This window comes from Mus caroli, unplaced genomic scaffold (genome assembly GCF_978045245.1).
Source record: "Mus caroli unplaced genomic scaffold, Mus_caroli_1 scaffold_3, whole genome shotgun sequence".
Lineage (NCBI taxonomy): Eukaryota > Metazoa > Chordata > Mammalia > Rodentia > Muridae > Mus > Mus caroli.
This window is the reverse complement of record NW_028227258.1, coordinates 51,373,763-51,398,326: the sequence shown is the minus strand read 5'-3', so window position 1 is coordinate 51,398,326 and position 24,564 is coordinate 51,373,763. Positions and strand designations below refer to the sequence as shown.

Sequence of the window (24,564 nt, the reverse complement as noted above, 5' to 3'; positions counted from 1 at the left end):
AGAGTCTCACTATTCAGTCCATCACCCACCTGCCCATGATTGAACTCAGGGATCCTCCTCCAGCTCTGGTCTCCCACATGCCGGGGAGGTTACAGGCAGAGTTTATTAATTTTGAGTTCTATAGCTATTTTCCAACATCTACTAGATGTCAACTCTATGTGGCGACTTCTTTTAAAATAAATAAAATTGAAAACTTAGTTTCTCAGTTGCTGGATGTATTCCGGGTTCCCAACCCCATGGTAGTAGCTGGTGTAGCATTGGACAGAGCTGACCTAACACGTTTCCATTTTCACAGAAAAAAGAAAATTGAACAATGATGATTAGAGGGCACAGGTGCTCCCCACTCAGTTCCTCTGTTTTGCATAAACACATTATGGTAGTTTCAGTAGGCTTGGTCCAGGGAGTGGCACTATTAGGAACTGCCCGTGAGACAGTCTCTCCTGGCTGCTTTCCAATCAAGATGTAGAACTCTCAGCTCTTTCTCCAGCACCGTGCCTGCCTGTATGCTGCCATGCTTTCTGCCATGACGATAGTGGACTGAGCCTCTGAATCTGTAAGCCAGCCCCAATGAAATGTTCTTTCTTCGTCATGGTGTCTCTTCACTACAATGAAACCGTAACTAAAACACACACACACACAGTATTATAGGAAAGCATAATGAGCCACAGCTTCAGCAAATAAATAATTCTTTGCCAACTTGTCTTCTGAGAGCAGTATTAAGTCAACTTCATCAGCAAAGGCAGAACACATCCATTTCACAAAGTGGAGCAGCCGTAGAAACCGTGCTCAGAAGGCTGGTGGAAAGAAGTGAATATCAGCTTCGAGATTTAAATAAAGCTTGTCTTCTTGCCTCTAGGCAGGCACACACAGAAACAGAAACAGTAGTATGGGGTTAAATCACAATGAGAGAAATTATAGGGATATGCAGCCAGAGTATCATAAGCTAAGACATCGTTAATGTAGACATGGGAAAAGTAGCTCACCAGATCTGAGCAGTGCAGAGGGGTAGGTTGTCTGGGGAATGCCCTCAGATGGTCCATTTAGCTTGATGTGTTACGAGAGTTATGCAAGAGTCATTAGCAAAAGTTATCCATGCAGGTCTACTTATCTCTTTAATGTGACTTTGAATATCTAATTTATTTAAATATTGAGTTTAGAGGTTTATCCTTCTTTCCCACCATAATTAGGAACTGTGTGTACTCTTTCCAAGTTGCTTTTGTTATGTATTTGATCGCACTGATTAAAAAAAAAAGCAGCAAATACAACATATAGCATACAGTATCTATTCAGACTTTATGGAAAGTTCTACTAAATAGCTTCAAGCTCATTCCTTATTTTTTTTTATTACACTTATTTATTTTGTGTGTGTTTGCCTATGTGCATGCATGTGCCGTAGCACTCATGTGAAGATCAGAAGACAACTTATGCGAGTTGGGTCTTTTCTTCCATCAAGTGGGTCCCTGGGTTCAAACATAGGCCATCAGGCTTGGTGGCAAGTGCCTTAAACTGAAGAGCCATCTTACTGACCCTAGAATATTGATTTTTCTTTTTTTACAAAATTTTTATTAATGCTCATATATTTACTTAATATAAATATAAATGTCCTTATTTGAAACAATGATGTATTTTTTAAACTAGGTTTAATCATACATGTATAATTTAACTTTTTGTCAAGGAGCCTTGGCTAGATCCATGTGCATTTGTTTTTGGGTTGGTTGTTTGGGGGAGGTTGGAGTGGAAGGGAAAGAGTTATGACAGGGTCTCATGTAGCCCAGGCTCTCCAGGAACTCTCTATGTAGAAGAGGCTGGCCTTGAATTTCTGATCTTCATGCCTCTTGTTAGTTGGGAGTACAGATATGGGCCACCTCACATGGTCCTGGATTTAATCCTTGAATCTGTTGAAGGAGAAGCCATGCTAAAAGTATTTGTTCTCCCAAGGCTAGGAGGCTGCTAACCCTGAAGCAGAAAACTTTTGGTGTGCTTAAGTTTTCATAAGAGCGGCTCTTTTAAAATAAGTCCTCTTATTTCCACGGAACTCTCTCTCTCTGAATACCTTGGATTAAAATGTCCTAGTTTAGGTTTGTGCTCGGATTCCTTTGTGACATCTGGGGAAAACCAAAAGCTTCTATTCACCTTTTTAGAAGTGAGATTTGAGAATCATATTCAAAGGTACCCACCTAAGCCTGTAGGCATTTAAGTCATAAGGCGCCATGAGTCATTTTGTCGTGTTAGAACCTGCGCTTTCAAGCGATGCCTGACCTAGTTCCTGAATCACAGTAGGCATTCAGCAGATGTTTAGTGAATGACTGAGGTTGCACCTCAGGAACTAAGGACAGTCCATCTAAGAAAGCTTTGTCTTTTCTGAACAGATCATTGCTATGCAGCTAGGAGAGTGAAAGGCCAGAAGATCTAATCTTAGCCCTGTGGCTGAGTATTGAAAAGCGATACCTTAGCCTTACAGATATTAAGGTTGTGTGGTAAGACCTGATGTTACATTAGGAAGCAAATATACAAATAGTCATTGCATTACCAACATACAATGGTAAGGTAGACCAGCTGTCTTATTCCAGTCTTGTCCTTTTCTTTCTGGTACCTCCTTTTCCCAGAAGGATGAAGAGTCTGTATTTGCTTCTAACAGTCTGAGTTTTACTGAAAATTCAGAGGTATGCTGAACTGCTGTCAAAGGTATGGAGAACATAAACACACAACCTCAAATCCTCCCTAACTCATCACAATAAGGTTCATTTTCTTTCTGTTTTTTTTTCTTTAAGACAGGGTTTCTGTATGTAGCCCTCCCTGGCTGTCCTGGAACTCCAGGCTGGCCTCAAACTCCTCTTGCTACTGCCTTCCCATGGCTGGGATTAAAGGTGTGCCCCACCATTGCCTGAAAAGGTTCATTTTCTTTAAGTTAAAATTTGGGGTTGATACAAGGAATTAGGGCAGGGAATAAGGAGTAAGGTTTTAAGAGTTAGATGTTTTGTCTGTGGGGGTCTTGATCATGTTTGCTTTTCTCAGCCAACTAAAGAAATAAAAGGCAGGAAAAAAATCTCAGACATGGCATGCAACAAACTATTACAAGTGAAACACAGGCCACAAGTACAGAGAAAGACTCCCCACAGAGCAGAGGGGGCCATCAGGTCTGTTTTTCCAGGGAAGGACTGGGAGTTTTAAGTGCTTGTGGTGGCCTGAGATAGGTCCCCTTCCCCTAATTTTGAGTTAGCCAGCTTCAGGTAAACATGTATTTACAGTGGTATGGGGCAGGGACTTTTCCCTCGCTCTGATATTAGGTTGGTCTATTGAGACAAATAAAGGGGAGCTAACAGGCCCACCACTTCAGGAATGTGTTCGGGACTGTCCTTGAACATATCTGATCAGTTCAAACTGGTGAGGGGAAAGGAGGCCCTACTTGTGGAAGAAAAATCAGATATAAAATATATAAAGGCAGGTTTATTGCCTCGAGGAGGGAGAAAGGGAATGAGGACGAGAAAGAGAAAGAGTGAGGGCATGTGCAGAGAGGGTAGGGAGAGGGAGAGCAGGAAAGAGATCAAAATGTCTGGCTTATATAGGGAAGAGCCTCTGGAGGAAGGGCAGCCCAGCCCCTGGGCTGGCAAGTGCAGGGTTGGGGGCAGGGTATGCCTGGTAGGGACTGAAGGATGCTGAGAGGACCTGGAGGCCAGTCTGCTTTGATAAGTAAAGTTTACACCTCAGCCCCTTGTCCCATGGTCTAAAACCAAACACTGAGAAGATTCATAATAAATGTTACCAGAGTTATTAGGGGCAGAGCCTAGATCCTGGCAGCACTAGTAACCAAGGTTCAGTCACTGGCCCTTCAATATGCCAATGAAAGCAATAGCAAAAGGCAGAGAAAGATTTCTTCAATGTGACCACATTAGAAAGAAGAACAAAGAAGAACCCTCCAAGTCCCTCTTCACAGTCTAGGTTCAAGCAGAGGGCCAGAAGCATGCATTGGCTAAGCCCTCTTGGTCTGGATTTCTGCCTCTGCTACCAGGCAGTGTAACCAGATGTCAACATTGTTGGAAATCTCTCCCCCTCCCCCGCAAACCCCCCCCCCCCCACACACACACACAAAGTCTTCCTCTGGCTGGCACCAGGTCTTTTCCTTTCCCAGCGTGAGATTCCCAGTGAAATTCTAATTTCCTAGCGACTATTGTCTCAAGAGTCTGGTAACTGAAAGGAGGGGGCCCACATTTCCCTTCAAAATTTCTTCATTCCTGCCAAGCTCCTTGTGGTGGTCTGAATGAGAATGGCCCCCTAGGCTCAAATATTTGAATGTTTAGTTACCAGGGAGTCACACTATTAGAAAGAATTCAAAGAGTTAGGTGGTGCTGCCTTGTTGGAGGAAGTGTGTCACTGGGGGTGGGGTTTAAGATTTTAAAAGCCCATGCCAAGCCCAGAGTCTCTCTGACTAAATTCAGGATATCTGTTTTCAGCTGTTCCTCTAGTATCTGCCTGTAGGCTGTCTTGCTTCTTGTCATGTTGATAATGGACTGAAGCTCTGAAACTGTAAGCCAGTCCCAGATAAAAAGCTTTTTCCTTTTAATTTATTTATTTTATTTATGCAATTACATTGTAGCTCTCTTCAGACACACCAGAAGAGGGCATCAGATCTCATTACAGATGGTTGTGAGGCACCATGTGGTTGCTAGGAATTGAACTCAGGACCTCTGGAAGAGCAGTCCGTGCTCTTAACTGCTGAGCCATCTCTCCATCCCTAGAAGCTTTTTCTTATAACACTTGCCTTCATCAGGTGGTCTCTTTAGAGCAATAGAATAGCGACTAAGATACTATATGATTTTCTTCTAGGATTTAGGTGAACTGGGCAATTGATGTTTTGAAGTTCAGATATTTTAATTTCTCCCTGAAATTAAAAATGTTCTCTCTACAACTTTTAAACTATGACTTATCTTTTTGGGTTTCCCTCCTCCTCCCTCTCTTCTTCTCCCTCCTCCTCTCCCTCCTCCTTCCTCTTCTCCCCCTCTTCTGTGCATGTGTATATGTGTGTGAAATTTGTGTGTGTGAAGCCAGAATTGATAGTGCTTGACTCTGATCACTCTTTATCCTATTCATTAAGGCAACGTCTCTCCTTGACAGAGTTTGACAGTTAGTCAGCTTGTGTCCCTCACTCCCATGATCCATCTCTGCCTCTGAAGCTCCAGGTTAACAGGTGGCCACCAGCCTTGCATAACTACTGATGATCCAAACCCTGTTCTTCATGACTGCATGGCAAACACTGACCACAGACCCGTCTCTGCAGTCCCATCTTACTTTGAGACAGACTCTTACTATGTAGCTGGGCTTAGACTGGCCTCCAGTCTGCAATACTCTTTATCCTGCTGGAATTACAGGCATGCACCAACATACTTGGTCTTTATAGTATTGTATTTATTTATTGGATATGTTATGTGCATACACAATGCTGTGATTCACCTGGCCATTTATCTTGAACTGGATTTTTTTTTTTTTTTTTTTGTCTGTTTGTTTTTGAGGTCCCAGCCTTTGCTGGCTGGAACTCATTATGTAAACCAGGCCAGGTAAATCACTCATAGGTCTACCTCTGCCTCCTGAGTGCTGGATTCTTTATGCTAAGGTTCCTGGAGGTTCGGCTCCTTAAGCAGTACGTATCTGGGAGGATACTACTACACAAATGTGTAGGAGTGAGGTTACTATTGTAAATAAGAGGGCAGTTCAAAGCAGCAACCTCGTTAAGCGCTTCAAGGTAGGATTTGCTTTACACATGGAAAGCCTGGAAGGGGATGGTTTTCATAGAGGGAGATGGAGTACAGAAAAGGGCAAGGAAGGAGTATTTATTTAATTTAAGCTTTATTAGTTAATTGTTGGAGTAGAATTAAGAGTCAAACCCAGCGCACAGAAGACATTTGGAAGTGTCAGCTAGGTTGTCCTAGCTACTTTTTTTATTGATGTGATGAAACACCATGACCAAGGCAACTTATAAAAGACAGCATTTAATTTTTAGCTCAGGGTTCCAGAGGGTTAGTTCATGACGGTCTTGGCAGTGAATGTGCCAGCAGACAGGGAGGCATGATGCTGGAGCAGTTGCTAACAGCTTACACGTGATCCACAAGCACCAGATATAAAACTAAGAAAAGGCTGGCTTTGGACTGGAGAGATGGCTCAGCGGTTAAGAGCACTGACTGCTCTATCTGGAGGTCCCGAGTTCAAATCCTGACAACCACATGGTGGCTCACAACCATCCATAGTGAGATCTGATGCCCTCTTCTGGGGTGTCTGGCGACAGCTACAGAGTACTTACATATAATAAAAAATCTTACAAAAAAAAAAAGCCAGAAAGGACTGGCTCTTGAAACCTCCAAGACCACCCTTAGTGACATCTCTTCCAACCTGTTCACACCTAATCCAGTGGCTCTCAGCCTTCCTAATGCTGCGACTCTTTAACACAGTTGCTCATCATTTGGTGACCTCCTCACCCCCAGCCATAAAATTATTTCCGTTGCTACTTCAGAACAGTTGCTACTGCTATGAATTGAAATTATATGATATGTTATACCCTTCTAGGAGGTGTTGGGACCCATACGTTGAGAACTGCTATCCTAATCTTTCCCTGTCAGTCCAGTAACTGGGGACAAGCATTCAAATGCATGACTATGGGGGCAATTCTCATTCAAACTACCACACCTGTCCACGCTATTTTGGGACATAACATAGCGTCACCCGAAGGTTCTGGGCCTACATCCTCCTTACAGGCATCTCCTAAACCATAAGAGCAGAGAAGACAAGGGCTAGGAGCCTCCAGGCGTCAGTCTTAGATTCTGCCCGCCCCCGTGTTAGGCCCCGCCTCCAGGCCCCGCCCTATCCTCCTGGGCTGGCCCAGCGGACTCTTCTGCTCAGGCACCTGCCTAGCCGCCTCGCGAGGAGGGGTCCTGAGGCGGCTCCAGGGACGAGCAGTGATTGGCTGCAGCTGGCGGCTGGAGCTCCGTTCCAGCGGCGCTTGACAACCGCAGTCCGTGGAGCGGAGCGGTCGGAGGCGGGATCGGGGCGGACGCGAGCAGGACCGGCTGACGAGCTGATGGATTGACGTGCGGGCTGCTTAGCCCAGACCGCCGCCCTCGCGCTCGCGCCTGAGACTGGAATTGGCTGTTTCGGGGCTCTGGCCGCCGGCCTCTCCGCCGCGTTTTCCTCCACCGCTTCTGCCGGCTCCGCCCGGAGCTCTCAGGTGAGCGGATTCCAGGAGGCGGGGGCGGGCCGCCGTGCACCGTGGGTTGCCATGGTCACCCGTCGCCACCTGTCACTAGCCTGATGCGGCGCAGACCCCACGGCCCCTTGGGCGGCGTTCGCGGCCGGGAGGAGTGTCTTGGGTAGGCTTTGGTGGCGACTGCGAGAAGATGGGATGCGGGCGAGGCCCGGGTGTCTCGGGGACAGGACCTGGGACCCGCCAGGCAGTCTATCCAGGCCGCCACTGCTGGACCACACCTTCCCCTACTTGCCCATCTGATTCGGGCGGCTGGGGGATGCCCCTCGCCCTGGTATGGAGTATCCACCTCGCCGCTGCTGAGGGGCGCGAGGAGGGCTGATTGGGCTGCATCTGCCTCGCCCCTCTACTGGGCTGGGGCGAGACTGAGGGCTGTGCGCTGGTCCCTTTCCCTGCTCGCCTTGGCCGGCGAATGGGTAGGGAGTGGCGGGGTTGAGGGTTTGGGGGGGATCCGGGTTTGCCCTTTCTGACGCCAGGCCAGTGGCTGTTAGGAGCAGTCCTTTGGGGTCTGGGAGGGTGGGGACAGGGGCATCGACTGAATTTCGAACCTGAGTTGTTCCGGGGGACGTCTGCGTAAGACACCGGAGGTTATGGAACTCAGAGGGTTAAGCTGCTTAGCTGTATTGGGGAGAAAATGATTGGGGCTCTAGCTCTCTGGGACGACGCCTTTGGCAAAGGGGTAGGAACCAAGTAGCCAGGGGCAGTATTTGACCTGATGATTTCCCCCCTGTACATCCAGACATGCAGCTAGTGGGTGTCGTCTGAGGGGAGCTTTTTTTTTTTTTTTTTTTTTTTTTTTTTTTTTTTTGGCAACTTGGTTCTCACTGCATAATGAGAGGAGAAGTCTTTGTTCCACCCAGATTCATCGGTTGAAATCCTGACACTTAGTTTCCCCCCTTTGTTGTAGAGTTCATAGAATGCTATAAAAAGTTAATGGCACAGGAATTAACATGTAGGTTTAAAAGGGCTGTAAATCTTTTTCACAGATAATACCACTTCTTTTTTTTTGGGGGGGGGTCTCAAGTGTTGGCATATGTTATGTTAGCATTTTACTAGAAAGGAGAAACGCCTAGCAGTCGAATTTTCTTTATATGCACATTCTGGAGGTCTTATTTAGGTGGGAGATGTAACGAGTCATTGTGCATTAAGGTTTGGGGGAGGGGGAGGGACATTGTTTCCAACAACAAAGTAACACGTAAATGGGAAAGACAAGGAAATAATCCATAACAGTAGAGGTAAGGTAAACAACCAGATCATGAACTCCATGAATTGGGCTGCCATTACCGAGTGTGTGTGTGTGTGTGTGTGTGTGTGTGTGTGTGTGTGTGTGTGTGATTTTAACTTATTTCCCACCTTGCCACTTTTCTAGTTTTTTTTTTGTGAAAAATCAGTAGTAGGAATGTATCATAAGAGAGCAAGAGTGCTAATCAGTGTTTGCAGTTACATAATTGTGCAGTTTCTTTCTCTTTGTCAAATAGTTTGTTATTGAATGGACACCGTATGACTTGTTTAGTATATGCTACAGTTTGAAAAGCAAATAAGAAATATGTCAAAATAAGAAAAATGTCCAATTTTTCCTTGGTAGGTCAGTTGCCTGAAAACCCGATTGCCTGGATGGAAGCTTCTCTTTGCTTCTGTAATTACAGTCTTGGAGGAGATATTTATCCTACCATTGACCTTGTTTTCTTATTCTGTGAAATAGGGATAATGCCTGGTGTTGTTTGAGTCTCAGAGTGGACTGTGATGTTGAATAAATCAGTTCAGTTGCAAGTGCTTTGGAAAATATTAAGGAAGCTGTTGACTGCCTTTACCAGAGGGGAACACTGAGAGGGAGTATTATCATTTTCTTCTTAACATTTCTAGATTCAAGACCTTTTTTATTACAGTGGCCTTAAGAGGTTTATGAGAAAAGTGGAGGTGTTTCCTCATTCTCAGTAGAGGGTTGCTTAAGTTGTGGTGATGTGGGGAAAGAGGGTTTTGCTTTTGTATATGGGTTAGTGATACTTTCTTGCAAATAAGGCTGCTGCTAATAACTGACGAGTTATATTTGGCACTAGATAATCCTCACTGCAGGTCACAGGTTCATGACTAATGCAAACATAACTTTATCCCCTCTGACCTAAGCTTTTCAAATTGAGGCACTGACACTAATTCAGACTGGGTCTGTAGTTCAGTGGCTGAGTACTGTCTAGCATCCACAAGACCCTGGGCTTGATTCCCAGAACAACAGAAATAAAGTATGAATAAGCTTCAGTATTCAAGAAAAAGATCTGTAGGTGTGTAAATGACACTTGAAATAGTCCTTAATTTCATTTGAAGAATTGGATATATTCATACAAATCAAAGATGACACAAAGAGAAGGCAATATTAACATTAATTTCTAAGATAACATTTAGAGATTTCAAAATAGACTTCCTGTTAGACTTGACTGAAGCTAAGTGAATTCTAAGCTGTGTTTAGTTTTTTCCTGTCCTAAGTGCAAAAGTTTAAGAAGCTTTGTTTTAGGCATTCTTAATTAATGAATGGAAAATCCTCACACAGCACAGGGAAAACGGCCTTTTTCATTTTTACAGTTCCAATCTTAAAAAGGTTCACCTTTACTTAAATTCTAACTTCCCCTCCTGGTTTTATGGTTTTTTGTTTGTATGCCCTGGACCTCTCTATAGAGCAGGCTGGTTTCCAACATACAACATCTGCCTGCCTCTGCCTCCCAAGGAGTGTTGGGACTAAAGGTGTGTGCCATCACTGTCCACCTTATTCCCTCTTGTTTGCTTTTTTTTTTTTTAAGATTTATTTTATTTTATTTTATGTATATGAGTACACTATAGCTGTACTGATGGTTGTGAGCCATCATGCGGTTGCTGAGAATTTTATTCAGGACCTCTGTTCGCTCCAGCCCTGCTCCCTCCGGCCCCACTCACTTCGGCCCTGCTCGCTCTGGCCCAAAGATTTATTTATTATTATATGTAAGTATACTGTAGCTGTCTGTCTTCAGACACACCAGAAGAGGGCATCAGATCTCATTACGGATGGTTGTGAGCCACCATGTGTTTGCTGGGGTTTGAACTCAGGATCTTCGGAAGAGCAGTCAGTGCTCTTAACCACTGAGCCATCTCTCCAGCCCTCCTTCTTTAAGCCCTGTAAAAAGTTAGAGTATTGTATTGGAAATGGTGAAGAATTTTAGTTTGCATCAGTGGTTCTAAACCTGTGCGTTTCTACTCCTTTTGTTGAACTATCCCTTCACAGTGATGAATGTCAGATACCTTACATATCATATATTTACATTATTATTCATAACAGTAGAAAAATTACAGTTACAGAGTAGCAATGAGAATAATCTTGTGATGGGGGGGGGTCACCACAACCTGAAGACCTGTATTAAGGGGTCCTGGCATTAGGAAGGTTGAGAAGCACTGGTTTAGATAGACTGATGAACTCATTTCATTCTGGGCTTGAACGTATTTTCTCTAGGGGCAGATTTCACACCTCTGAGCATAAGTAATCACCTATAAAAGGATGACCACAGGGGCATGGAACTATACAGATGATGGATGGAAGTATCCAGCTAGGACCCAATGGAAACGAGTGTTAGTACCTTTTCACTTTCTCCTTGTAGAGTCAAAGACTAATAATCTGGAGCTGAAGAGATGGCTCCTTGGCTAAGAGCACTGGCTACTCTTCCAGAGGACCCGAGTTCAAGTCCCAACACTCATGTGGTGGCTTATCTGTGAATCTAGTCCAGGGGATCTAACATAACACCCTCTTCTTAGTTCTGTATGCACCAGGCACCTAGGTGATGCACAGATATACAGGCAGGGAAAACACTCATACATATTATAAATGAAATACAAAATTTAGAAAGAAGAATAAATTTTTACACACATTTTTTAAAAAAGATTTTATTTATTTATTTTCTATATATATGACGAGTACACTGTAGCTGTCTTCAGACACACCAGAAGGAGGCATCAGATCTCATTACAGATGGTTGTGAGCTCCATGTGGTTGCTGGAAATTGAACTCAGGACCTCTGGAAGAGCAGTCAGTGCTCTCACCTGCTGAGCCAGCTCTCCAGCCCTTTACCCATATTTTTAACAGGAAACTTCACTGCCTCCTGAACTTCCTTGATATTTTATATTTAATTTTTTTAGATACTTCTTCATTTTTTTTACAACATATCACACTTTCTTAAAACTGAGTGTGTGTGTAAGTGTGTATATATATATATATATATATATATATATATATATATTCACCATAGTTACAACCATTTTATCTGAGGTATGCAGACTAGTACTAGAACATAAAAAATACTTGAATATATGTTTAAGATTTTTTTATTATATTTATTTGTTTATTTTGCTTGTATGTGCATGCTCAGTCCATGTGCAGAGGTCAGAGGACAACTTGAAGGCGTCAGCTCCTTCTTTCCATCAGGTGGGTCAAGTCATTGAGCTTGGTGGCAAGTGCCTTTACTTACTGAGGCATCTTACCACCACTAATTAAATTTTTACACGTGCGCACGTGCGTGTGTGTGTGTGTGTGTGTGTGTGTGTGTGTGTGTCTGTCTGTCTGTCTCTTTGAGATATATGTATCTTAGGGGTATGTGCATGTTAGTTCTGGTACCCAAGGAGGCCAGAGGTGTCAGATCCCCTGGAGCTGGAGTTATAAGTGATTTTCTGAGCTGTTGAAGTTGGTGCTGACAACTGAGCTCAGCTCCTCTGTACGAGCAGTATATGCTTTTAACTCATGAACCATTTCTTCAACTTCTGGCTTTAATTTTTTTCAAACATTACTTTGAAAACTTAGGGGTAGAATTAGGTTAAGTTTTTTTACCAACTTAAAGGAAAATTTTGAGAGCTGGGTCTGGTGGCACCTGTAATACCAGCCCTTGGGAGATGGAGGCAGGAGGATCATTAGTTTAAAGCCAGATTCTGCTACTCAGCAAGTTTGAGGCTGACCTGAGCTAAGTGAGACCCTCTCTCAAAAAAAGCAGCTGGGCATGGTGTCTCATGCCTATAATCCAGCACTTCGGAGACTGAGGCCTGAGGATTGTTGTGAGTTTGGAGGTAGCATGGTTTACATAGTAAGCTCAAAGAAAGAAAAGAAAAAAGAGGAGCTGTGGAGGGAAGGAAGGAAAATAGGCTTGGTGATGAAATTTTAGGTGGTACAAAAAGAAGATCACAGGTTATGGGAACTGTTAGTTTTACTGTATATAGTTACTGTCCAGTCTATGCCAGAAATACTGCATTCTAGTCTAGGTGCTTTAATTAAGATAGATATTCATGTGTATTCATAAGAGTGCCATCCAGATGGTAGGAGATGTGAAGAATGGCTTTGTAAGGCTCCATTAACAATATACATGAGATCTAAGAATAGTTCCCAGTATTTATATATTGAAAATACAGCAGTTACTCTTGCTTTGGCGATCCTGCTCCAGTTTTTTTAGCTCAGTAATAGAATAGACTTTTGTGATCTAATTCTAAAAACGGTCATTTTTATACTTTTTTAGCTTAATTTTATTTAAACATTTTAAGGGTTTATTTTTACTTTGATTCACGTGTGAATATGTGTGTGTAAATGCTGTGTGAGTATAGATGCCTTCTGTGGCCATAAGAGGGTACTGGATCATTGGGAGCTGGAGTTAAAGGATGTTCCTAGTGAATACGGGTGTAGGAACTGAACTTGGGTGCACTGTAAGAGTAGTATGTGCGCTAAACTCCTGAACTATCTCTTCAACTCTAGATTCTTAATTTTAAAATTAAAAGTTGTCTCCGTACCAGAAACCCACTGTCATGGACCATATCTTTATCTGAAGCAGTTATTCTGAGACCAGCCTGGCGATATATATTGATGGTGATGATGGTGATGATATACCAATGATATCCTCCTTTGAAGTGGAATCTTTCTGTGTTCCTAAGACTGCCCAGAACTCCTGAGGTTCAACCATATGCTCCTGCCCTAGCCTCTCAAGTATGTGGAATTACAAGTGCACACCACAGTCATGCTGAGTGAGGCAATCCAGACCCAGAAAAACACGAATTGCATGGTTTTTTTCTCTTTAGATATGTGTGTTTCATTTAAATGGAGGGGTTAGGTAGCTATTAACTGAGCAGGGCACTCTGAGGGAAAGAAGGGGTGTTTTAGGGAAGAAGAAATATAATATAATGCTATAAAGGGATAAAGAGGAAATAAGAACAGGAGGATTAATTGGGTTGGGGGAATGGGAGGACAGGGTGAAGGAGGGACTCTAAAGAGGGACAACTAACTTTAACTGCCTCTTGAAAAGCTATCTGGAAACCTACTACAGTAGAAGCTTCCTAAAATGTAAACATATATAAAAGGAGTTTAAGTAGCATTACCATATAATGAGGGGAACAATAGCCTGACTATACACTGTATGCCACTAAATAAAACCCCTAACACCAAGAATGGATTACATCTTTTTGATTTGTTGACCAGTGGGATTCCATAACACCCCCTAACATTACAAGCTATTGGCAATGCAGTGTTATCTGACACTGCATTACAAGTTGACAGTAAGAGACTATTGCTGATTACACCCATTCACAAGGCATGGGACCAGGAGAAATCTAGCCGGTACTCAACTGGAAGTGTCATCATTATTAGCTAGTGTTCATAGTGTTGATAGTGCTGGCAATATCAGAGGAGAAAACTAATGATGAATTTCACCTGGCAGTGAATGCTCTGAGCTATAATAATGATATGTTGCAAGATTTGTCCATAGATGCAGTAGTGGCACAGATGTCACGAGAGCAGCCTACCAGTTTTGGGTGGATTTAAGGCCCGGTCTATAAGATGGAATCCATACCTGGTAATGACTAGATAAGTCATGGGCCCTAGGGGAAAACCTGTTCCTGTTATTCTGCTAAATGATCATAGCAATAATTAAATTATTCCTAATTACATATTGCTATATCCATAGATTGGTACAAGTGTGAGGAGTTGTCTTGGGTTATGAGAAAGTAAATCACTCTGAAGTAATATTGCTTTATATATGCAATTTGTTACTTTAGGGTTTATTTTTAGTTATATGTATGTGGGGGAATATGTGCAGATGTGTGCAGGTGCCTGGCCATATTGACACTCACTATATAGACTAAGCTGACTTAGAGCTAATGTTTCCGCTGCCAAGTACAGGGATTGCAGATGTGTGCCACCATGCCTGGCTCTGCCTCACACACTCTGTCTCCGTGTGTGTGTGAGAGAGAGACAGGTCTCAATATACATCCTTGATTGGCTTAGCATTCTATGTAGACTGGTGTGTGTGTGTGTGTGTGTGTGTGTGTGTGTGTGTGTGTGTGTGAGAGAGAGAGAGAGAGAGAGAGAGAGAGAGAGAGAGAGATACAGGTCTCAATATACATCCTTGATTGGCCTAGCATTCTATGTAGACTGGCGTCAAAATCACAGAGCTCTGCCTACCTCTATTTCCAGAGTGCTGTTATTTTTTTAAAAAAATATTTATTTATTTAATGTATGCGAGTACACTGTCGCTGTCTTCAAACACACCAGAAGAGGGCATCAGATCCCATTATAGATAGTTGTGAGTCACCATGTGGTTGCTGGGAATTGAACTCAGGACCTTCGGAAGAGCAGTCAGTGCTCTTAACCTCTGAGCCATCTCTCTAGCCCCAGTGCTGTTATTTTTAAAGTATGTGCTACCATGGCTGACATAACTGCTTATGTTTTATCGTTAAAGAATGTTTTTTGACCTAGGGTTGTGCTGTGCAGGTCAGGTCAGCTTGCACCTTGATTGAGTCTTGGCTGGCCTTGTGCTTGCCATCTGCCTGCTTCACTTCTCCTGTAGTGAGTAACACCGAACTTTATGTAGAAACTTTTATTTTATTATTTTTAATTTTATGTGTGTATGCCACATGGATGCATGTGCCTGCAGAAGCAGAGAGGAGGTTGGATACTCTACAGCTTGAGTTACAAGTGGTTGTAAGCCATTGGACTCGCTTTGTAGACCAGGCTGGCCTTGAACTCAGAAATTCAGCTGCCTCTGCCTCCCAAGTGCTGGGATTAAAGGTGTGCACCACCACGCCCTGCAGATGTGTAATATTTATACATGGTATAGAATTCAAAAGATTTAATAGGGTACATGATAAAATGTCATGAAGCCATTCCTATTTATCAAGGTCTTTGGGACACAACCATTACTACCAATTCTGTGTGTCTTTTTCTAGAGACATTTTAGGTATATGTACAACATGATTTAATCTTACTTTATTTTATAGCTAAAGTGGCACCAGGCTTTAAACATAGCTTGTTTCTTTTACTTATTTTGATATAGTGTCTCTCTATATTCTGAGTCGGCTCTAACTCATATTCTTGTCTCTTTTTTGGTTTTTCGAGTCAGGGTTTCTCTGTATAGTCCTGGCTGTCCTGAAACTCACTCTGTAGACCAGGCTGGCCTCGAACTCAGAAATCCACCTGCCTCTGCCTCCCGAGTTCTGGGATTAACGGCGTGTGCCACCCCACCCCCCACCCCCTGGCTCATATTCTTGTCTTACTCCAGCGTTTTACTCCACTGTAATTTAGCAATGTGCTACCATGCCCAGGTGTCTTTAAAACTTTAAAAGGTTTATTCTCTCTCTCTCTCTCTCTCTCTCTCTCTCTCTCTCTCTCTCTCTCTCTCTCTCTCTCTCTCTCTGTGTGTTTGTATGTACATACCGTTGTACGCAAGTCGAGGTCAGAGAATAAGCTGTGGGAGTAGGCTCTCTACTAACAGGTGGACCCAGGGACCAAACTTAGGTTTTCAGGTTTGGTGGCAAGTGCCCTTAGGTACTGAACCAGTTCTCTGTGCCCCTTTTAATTTTTTTAGTAGTCTCACTGGCCTTGAACTTGTTCCATAGGCAAAGATGACTTCAACTTCTGATCTTCTGTCCCCTTCCTCCTGGGGGCTAGATTGTAGGTACAGGACACCACACCTGATTTAGGCTATACAGGACTTCTTGCATGGTAGCCAAGCACTTTATATTAACACCCCCCATAGTTTTGGGATGAAAATCACCCATAGTTCTATAAAGTAAGTTAAAATAATCAATGATCTAAAGATGGTTATCAACGTTAAGAAAGGACATGTTTATAAACAGTTTATTAGCAGGTACAATGGAGCTTTGTAGTTAGGTGGGCAGTTTTGTTTGTAAATGATCTAAAGAAATTTTTTATTTTTTTTTAACTGACCTGTATAAATTCAAATTTTCTGATTATTCCAGACTTCATAGTACCCACCAGAATATCTGCTTCCTGTTACTAAAGAATGAATTGAAATAAATCACAAAATTAAATCATAAATAAAAAAATCATAGAAAAGAGACTGTAAGCACTTTTCGCAATCATGAAGTTTTAGACTCTTCTAATTTTCTCAGCCTTAACTTCTGAACTGTTCTTAGTCTCCCATGTTTTCCTTCTTCCTAAATTCTGTTTTTTAAGTAAGTAACATCATTGCAAAGAAACATTGAAGTTATCTTTATATTTGGTTAGAAAGCTAACACTGTTTTTTGTTTTGTTTTGGTTTTTCTGAGACATTATCTTGGTGTATAGTCCAAGTTTGCCCTGGACATACTAGATAGCTCAGGCTGACCTCGTATTCTTAGTAGTCCTGCTTTGGCCTCCTGAGTGCTGAGATAACTGTAGTGTGACTTGCAGCTAGTGATATTTTTAATGAAAATTTTCTTTTTTATATATGAAAATACATTTGTTATTTTTCAATCTGTTGTTAACATTGACCTTTAATCTTTGATTTCTAAAACTAAGGTTTTTTTTTTAATTAATTAATTAATTAATTATATGTAATTACACTGTAGCTGTCTTCAGACACTCCAGAAGAGGGAGTCAGATCTCCTTACAGATGGTTGTGAGCCACCATGTGGTTGCTGGGATTTGAACTCAGGACCTTCAGAAGATCAGTCGGGTGCTCTTACACATTGAGCCATCTCACCAGCCGGGGTTTTTTGTTTGTTTGTTTGTTTGTTTGATTGATTGATTGATTGATTGATTGATTTTGGCTCATCAATACAGGGTTTTTTTGTGTAGCCCTGGATGTCCTAGATCTCGCACTGAGATTTCGCGCTGAGACCAGGCTGGCCTCAAACAGAGATTCTTCTGCCTCTGTCTCCTGAGTACTGGGGTTAAATGTTGTGCTACCGTACTCAACTCTAAAATCAATTTTATATTTAAACTTTTTTCTTTTATTTATATTTTGTGTTTAAGGGTTTTTGCCCAAAGAGACTATAAGATGGCATCAGATCTCTTGGGACTGGAGTTAGAGAGGGTGTGAGCTGCCATGTGTGTGTTGTGAATTGAACCCCATGTCTTCTGAAAGAGCAGCCAGTGAGCCAGTGGTTTTGTTTTTGTTTTGTTATTGTACTTTTTTTTTTTCAGAATATGAAAATTTATTGCTGTTTCCATTGTCAAATTTTTGTGATCTTGGCCTTTCTTTCTTGCCTTTGTATAGAGCCAAAAGAGACACATTGGCTACTTAACCACATTAAAGCAGGCTCCAGGAGTATCACCTACAGCATGACCTTTTCCACCAAACTCAGCAACCAGAACTTCATCATTTTCCTCAATGAAGTTCAGGCAGCCATCATTGGGCACGCACGGACGCTGTGATCTTCTTGCTGTTCTTAATGAGCTGCACCCTGGCACACTTCCTGATGGATAGCAGAATTTGGCTGTTTGGCCTCAACCGCTACTTTTTCCAGCACAATTCCCTTTGCATGAGAGGCACCCCCAAACGGATTGGTCTTCAAGCTGTGCCCAAGTGGGCTTTCTTGTATTGTTTATCATGCCACTTCTGGTCCCGTTGGTGACTGCGGTGCTTCTGGGCAGTTCGGAGACCATGGCACTTTATCCATCTTGCCGGTGCCACAGGCCCAAGAGAAAGTGTTGTTTTTAGCAGGGTCTTTCTGTGTGGCTTTGGCTGTCCTAGAACTCACTATATATATTTTTCTGCCTACCATACCCAGCTGCAGCCAGTGTTTCTGGTATTTATTTATTTATTTAGGTTTTTCAAGATTGGGTTGCTCTGGCAGTCCTGGAACTCATTCTGTAGACCAGGCTAGCTTTAGACTCCGAGATCAACCTGCCTATGCTTCCTGAGGGCTGGGATCAAAAGGCATGTGCCAGCACTGCCAGCCTTGTGGACATTGTTCTAAATACGGGGCCATCTCTCTAGTCCCTATTCGCTTATGTTAAAAAAAATTATTTGTGTCACTTAGTCCGGTTATTGAATATGAGTAAAATTTTATTTCTCAAAGGAAAAGCCCAAGAAACACAGAATTTCATGTTGTGACTTCAAAAGAGCTGTCATTTATTAATGGGAATACCGACATTGACACCACCCTATTTCAATGTAATATACCCTAATGTTGTCTCTTTGTGAGTTCTTTGCTAAGTAGGTGTTTCCAGCAATTGTTGTCTGGGAAGCCTTCCTACTTGGAAGAATTTACTTTTACAAAATAGTAGGATCAAAAAGCCAGAACCCTGTTAAAAAACAGAAACCTTGGGCTGGAGAGATGGTTCAGTGATTAAGAGCACTGACTGTTGTTTTCAAAGGTCCTGAGTTCAAATCTCATTGTTTAAGAGCACTGACTATTCTTCAAAGGTCCTGAGTTCAAAATATGGTAGTGCACAACCATCCGTAATGAGATCTGACGCCCTCTTCTGGGGTGTCTGAAGACAGCTACAGTGTACTTACATATAATAAATAAATCAATCTTTAAAAAAACCAACCAAACAAAACCAGAAATCTTTAGAGAAGTTGGAAACACAACTTAGAAGAAGCATTTTTTTTTTCAGTGACACTTTTTGCATTTCACGTTCATTTAAGTAGCATTAATTAAACATACTTGGTGTCATTCCCCTGGCCCCAACCCCAGTGGGAACTGAAGTTAAGGCCTTCAGCATGTAAAGCAAGCACTCTATCATTATAGAGTTTTAATCCCTTTATCCTTCCCTACTGTCATAGGGTTTCATTGCTGTGAAGAGACACCATGACCATGGGAACTCTTATAGAGGACAACATTTAATTGGGGCTGGCTTACAGTTTCATAGACTTAGACCATTATCACCATGGTGGGAAGCATGACAACCTCCAGGCAGACATGGTGCTGGAGAAGGAGCTGAGAGTTCTGCATCTTGATCCAAAGGCAGCAAGGAGGAGACTGTGTTCCACACTGGGCAGAGCTTTCATATAGGAGACCTCAAAGCCTGCCCCAACAGTGACACACTTCCTCCAACAAGACTGCACCTACTGCAACAAGACCATACCTCCTAATAGTGCCACTCCCCATTGGCCAAGCATTCAAACACCTGAATCTATGGGGGCCATACATACCTATTCAAACTGCCACACCTACCCTTTTAAAAACAGAAATTTCCCCATCTAACCCAGAGTGGCCTTGAATTTGAGATCCTCTTGCCACAGCCTCCTGAGTGTTAGGATTATAAGTGTGTGCCACTATACCTGAGTTGCATATGTTTAAAAAGATCACCTCAGAGTTATATGTAGTAGCATATAATTATAGTCTGAGCTATTCAAGATGTTGAGATGACCTTCATTTGAACTTGGTTGTTGAGGCTAGACTGGGCAACAAACCCTTGTCTTGCCCTTTCTTCTCTTTGCCAACTTCCCCCACAGAAAAACAAAAAACAAAAAACAAAACAAAACAAAACAAAAAAAAACCCTACAGAAAAATCAAACAAGCAAATAAACAACAAATGGGCATGATGGGGTATGATGGATGTGTCAGTAATGGATTAGAAAAGAGTAATTACATCTTCCAAATATGTATATATCTATATATAGATATATCTTGTAATAATAAAACTTTTAAGAATAAAATTTCTGAAGTGATTAAAATACCATAATTTTCAACTGGAAATCTTATAGTTTCCAGCTGAAACTGAGACTGGAGGATCATGTGAGGCTAAGCATTGAGACCAGCCTGGGCAACACAACACACCCTTAAGCATAGTTATGAGTTAAAGTAGGAAAATTGCCACAAATTCCATTCTAGAAATACTTACTTAATATTTAGTTTAAATATTGACTATAAGACCTGTAAAGTATTTATGTTGTACTACCTAAGAAAATTTCAGTTCTTGCTAAATGTGTGGTTGATACACGGTAATATCAATGACGTGTCCCCTAAGTTCTCATTATGAGGATGGAGTAATATTTTTCTGCAAGTGAATTTAGTTAAAGTCTATTATTTTATTAGATATTTTCTTTATTTACATTTCAAATTTTATCCGCTTTCCTCGTTTCCCCTCCAAAAACTCCCCATCCCATTTCCTCTCCCCCTGCTCATTAACCCACTCATTCCAGCTTCCCTGTCCTGGCATTCCCCTACACTGGGGCATCGAGCCTTCACGGGACCAAGGGCCTCTCCTCTCATTGATGTCCTACAAGGCCATCCTCTGCTACATATGCAGCTGAAGCCTTGAGTCCCTCCTGTGTACTATTTGGTTGGTGGTTTAGTCCCTGGGAGCACTGGGGGGTACCCATTGGTCCATATTGTTCCTCCTATGGGGCTGCAAATCCCTTCAGCTCCTTGGGTACTTTCTCTAGCTCCTTCATTGGGAGCCCTGTGCTCAGTCCAGAGTGTGAGCATCCACTTCTATTTGTCAGGCACTGGTAGAGCCTCTCAGAGGACAGCTATATCAGGCTCCTGTCAGCAAGCACTGTTGGCAAAAGTATTATATGAGCCGGGCGTGGTGGCGCACGCCTTTAATCCCAGTCCTGGGGGCGGGGGGGGGGGCAAAGGCAGGCGGATTTCTGAGTTCGAGGCTAGCCTGGTCTACAAAGTGAGCTCCAGGACAGCCAGGGCTATACAGAGAAACCCTGTCTCGAAAAACAAAACAAAACAAAAAAACAAAAATAAAGTATTATATGACGATTTGGGGGCTGTCTAAATTGCTAATCCATGTGTTTGGGAGAATCTCAGGGAGATAATTCTGAAATATGGCCAGAATTTAGTAAGTAGAGCTCTCACTAACTTTATTTTATAATTGTGGACAAAGTGGAGAATGTAGCAAAGGGAGTGTGAGGAACTGAACAGTTGGCCTGTTGTGAGAAAGGTTTGTGCTTATTTGTCAACTGTGGCAGGCATTACAGTACGGTGGGAATAGACATATTATTCTTTAAAGGGTTTTAAACATTACATTTGTGTTTGAGTGTTTGTATGCCTGTGCACACCTACACCACTTGCAGGTCAGAGGACAACCTGCAGGAGTTGGTTCTCTCCTCTGATCATGTGGGTCCTGGGGATCAGACTCAGGTCTTCAGGTTCAGCAGCAGGCATCTTAACCTGCTGAACCATCTCACCTGCCCCAATTATTTTACTCTTCTATCACTAAGTAAGTATTTGAGTTGAGTGGCTAGAGAGATGGTTCCGCAGTTAAGAACACTGGATACTCTTGTGGGGACTTCTAGGGGCCCCACTTGGGGTTCAATGATAAAGACACGGATACCTGTATAATATAAGGCTATTAGCTTGTTTGCTTGCTGGGGGGTACCCTCAGCTACCCATCTAGACTCAATCTGACTCTCCTGCCCTGCTCCTGTTCTGCTTCTCTCCTGCCCCACCTCCAGCAGCCTGCTCTTTATTTATCAAAAGCCACACTCTATTCTCATACAAAAATGCTATTAGCATGGGGGAGTGGGGGGGAGTTTCCACAGCATACTCATTTTGAACCAATCAGCAGCCAGACTACACCCATTCATATCTTAGTGTTGCCTTTTGGCCAAATTGAAGGCAGTGTATTCCCCCATGGCAGCTTGCTTTTTAACCGGACAATCTCAGAGAATCCTCTTTTTTGGGCAGATGAGAAAGCAACATATATAAAGCAGGTCTTGTGGGCTATAGCAAATACAATATCATATATTCTGCCAGCACCTGACTCTGCAGGTACAGCAATTAACAATTGAGAATACAGGGACACATCTTCATAGCCAGCTGATATAGTATGTATGGTGGTAGGTTATCTCAACAGGCTGTTTTCCCAGAAGACCTGGGTTTGATTCCCAACATCCACATGGTAGCTCACAACCATCTGTAACTCTAGTCCAAGGAATCGCATGTCCTCTTCTGGAGTCCTCAGGTACTGCATGCATATGGTGTACAGACATATAAGCAAGTTAAAACACCCATACACATGAATAAATTAGCCTGGTATAGTGGTGCATGCCATTAATCTCAGCACTTAGGAGGTAGAGGCAGTGGATAGAGGCCAATCTGGTCCATATAGGGGGTTGTAGGTTAGCCAAGGGCTACGTAGTGAGACTATGTTTCAAAAAAATTGTTTCTTAACTGAATAATTTTCTTAACACATTCCATGCTAGCTTCTTTGCATAAGAGACAATATGCTATTTGCTGATGAGAACATTCTAGTTGGCTGTACATTTGTATTCCTTTTTATGAAGAAATAAATTGTCAAAGCAGATTGAAAGGAACAAAATTAGTTATCTACAAACATGTGCTTATGTTTCTGTGAGCTTGGTTATAAGGCTTGGTCCCATGAGAAAGACCACGCCTCCTCATTGTCATGTTAACCATCAGGTAACATTTCCTTGCAGCCAGTCCATTAGTGTACTTTTTTTGCATTGCTCTGAGGAATTCTGTATATGTGTCTATATGTGAGTCTTTGCATGCCATGGAGTACACAAGTTAGAGGACAACTTGCCAGGAGTCGGTTTCCCCTTGGACTGTGTGGGTCCTAGACCTTGAACTCAGGTTGTCAGGCTTAATAGCAAGTGTGTTTGATGCTGGCCATATTGCCAGCCCCACTATAAGTTTTTCTTTAATAGAAGGGCTTTGTTTCTATCATTCCAGAGATGTTCCATATCATCCTTATAATCTAGCTGGGTAACTGCAGTCTCCCTCTCACATGCTGCAGGGTTCCCTTTCAGACACAGATGCCATCCAAATCTTCCTGCTGTCCTTGTTCTTAACTGTTGTGCCTTGCTGAATCGAAGCCATGAAACAAGTTCAGTATCATTTTCTTCAAGGATTAACTCACCCACCTGGACTTGAGAAACCGAACCAGCAGCATCTGAACTCATCCAAACCTTGAGGATGTAGTTTTCATCCAAGAAAGTTCAGATTTCAGCCAGAGGCCCATTCTCACACCACAACTAGAAACAGGTTTTTCCAGTAAATAACACACTCTCAGTGTTCACCTTGTGAACCTACAACAAGCCTTCATTTTCACAGTAAATGCAGCAAAGAGAGACCCACCTTCATCTCTGTTCTTGTGATCTGTCAGGGGCCCGAGTGTTTCCTATGAGTATTAACATTTGAAAAATACAATTGCACATGACTCATACAAAATGAGAGCACTGATCTAATGAGTTTTTAAGCTATAAATCTTTTTACTTTCATACTGTATATATTTAGTTGTATCATTACAGATGTATAGAAAAGCATTAGGAGGAATTTTATTTAACTATTTTCTATTGAAAACTATTTTTTTATATTCTGGTCATGGTTTCTCCTCCTCCAACTCCTCCTCCCCTCACCATCCATACAATTCCATACCTTCTTTCTCTCTCTTTTGAGAAAACAAACAGGCAAAATATAGATAAAACAATGAAAGAAAAAGTACAAGAAACAGACACACAAACAAAACCCATAAAACCACAAAATTGGAAACCATAATATACAAGCAAAAGACCAGTAAGATTTTAAAAAGTGCCCAAACAAAGCAATATGAGACAGAAATGTACAGGAATATCATTGAGTTTGTTTTGTGTTGGCATCTTCTGCTGGGCATGGACCTGCCGTTAAGTGTGGTTTATATACCCAATGAGACTCTGTTGGACAAAACACATTTTTCCTCTGCCAGTGGTTGTCAGTTGGTGATAGCTTCTTGGTTAGGGATGGGAGCTCTTGGATAGACCCTGTGCACGCTGCCTGTGCATCCATGTGCATGTCAGTACTTTTCTTTTTTGTTTGTTTGTTTATTATATGTAAGTACACTGTAGTTGTCTTCAGACACACCAGAAGAGGGCGTCAGATCTCATTACGGATGGTTGTGAGCCACCATGTGGTTGCTGGGATTTGAACTCAGGATCTTTGGAAGAGCAGTCAGTGCTCTTAACTGCTGAGCCATCTCACCAGCCCCCAGTACTGTTCTGTTATGGCTGGGGAAGACATTGTTTCTTTGGTGTCTTCCATCCCCTCTGGCTCTTTTCTGCTTCCTCTTCTGCATAGTTCACTGAGCCCTGAGGGAAGGGGAAGGATGATGAAATCATCATCTATGGCTGAGTGTTTTTATCTCTCTC

The 24,564-nt window shown here is 42.4% G+C and overlaps 1 protein-coding gene across 3 annotated transcripts in view; it reads left to right on the top strand.

Moving 5' to 3' along the window:
- The first annotated feature begins 6,907 nt into the window (after positions 1-6,907).
- Wdr47 (WD repeat domain 47) overlaps positions 6,908-24,564 on the top strand; it is a 53,829-nt gene continuing 36,172 nt past the window's right edge. Inside the window, exon 1 of one of the 3 annotated variants that reach the window (XM_021158958.3) lies at positions 6,908-7,213. The gene's annotated coding sequence lies outside the window, so the exon portion shown is untranslated. Of the gene's footprint in view, positions 7,214-7,271; positions 7,356-24,564 lie in introns of those variants that run through there. The other 2 variants (XM_021158957.2, XM_029475342.2) reach the window with 2 other exon arrangements.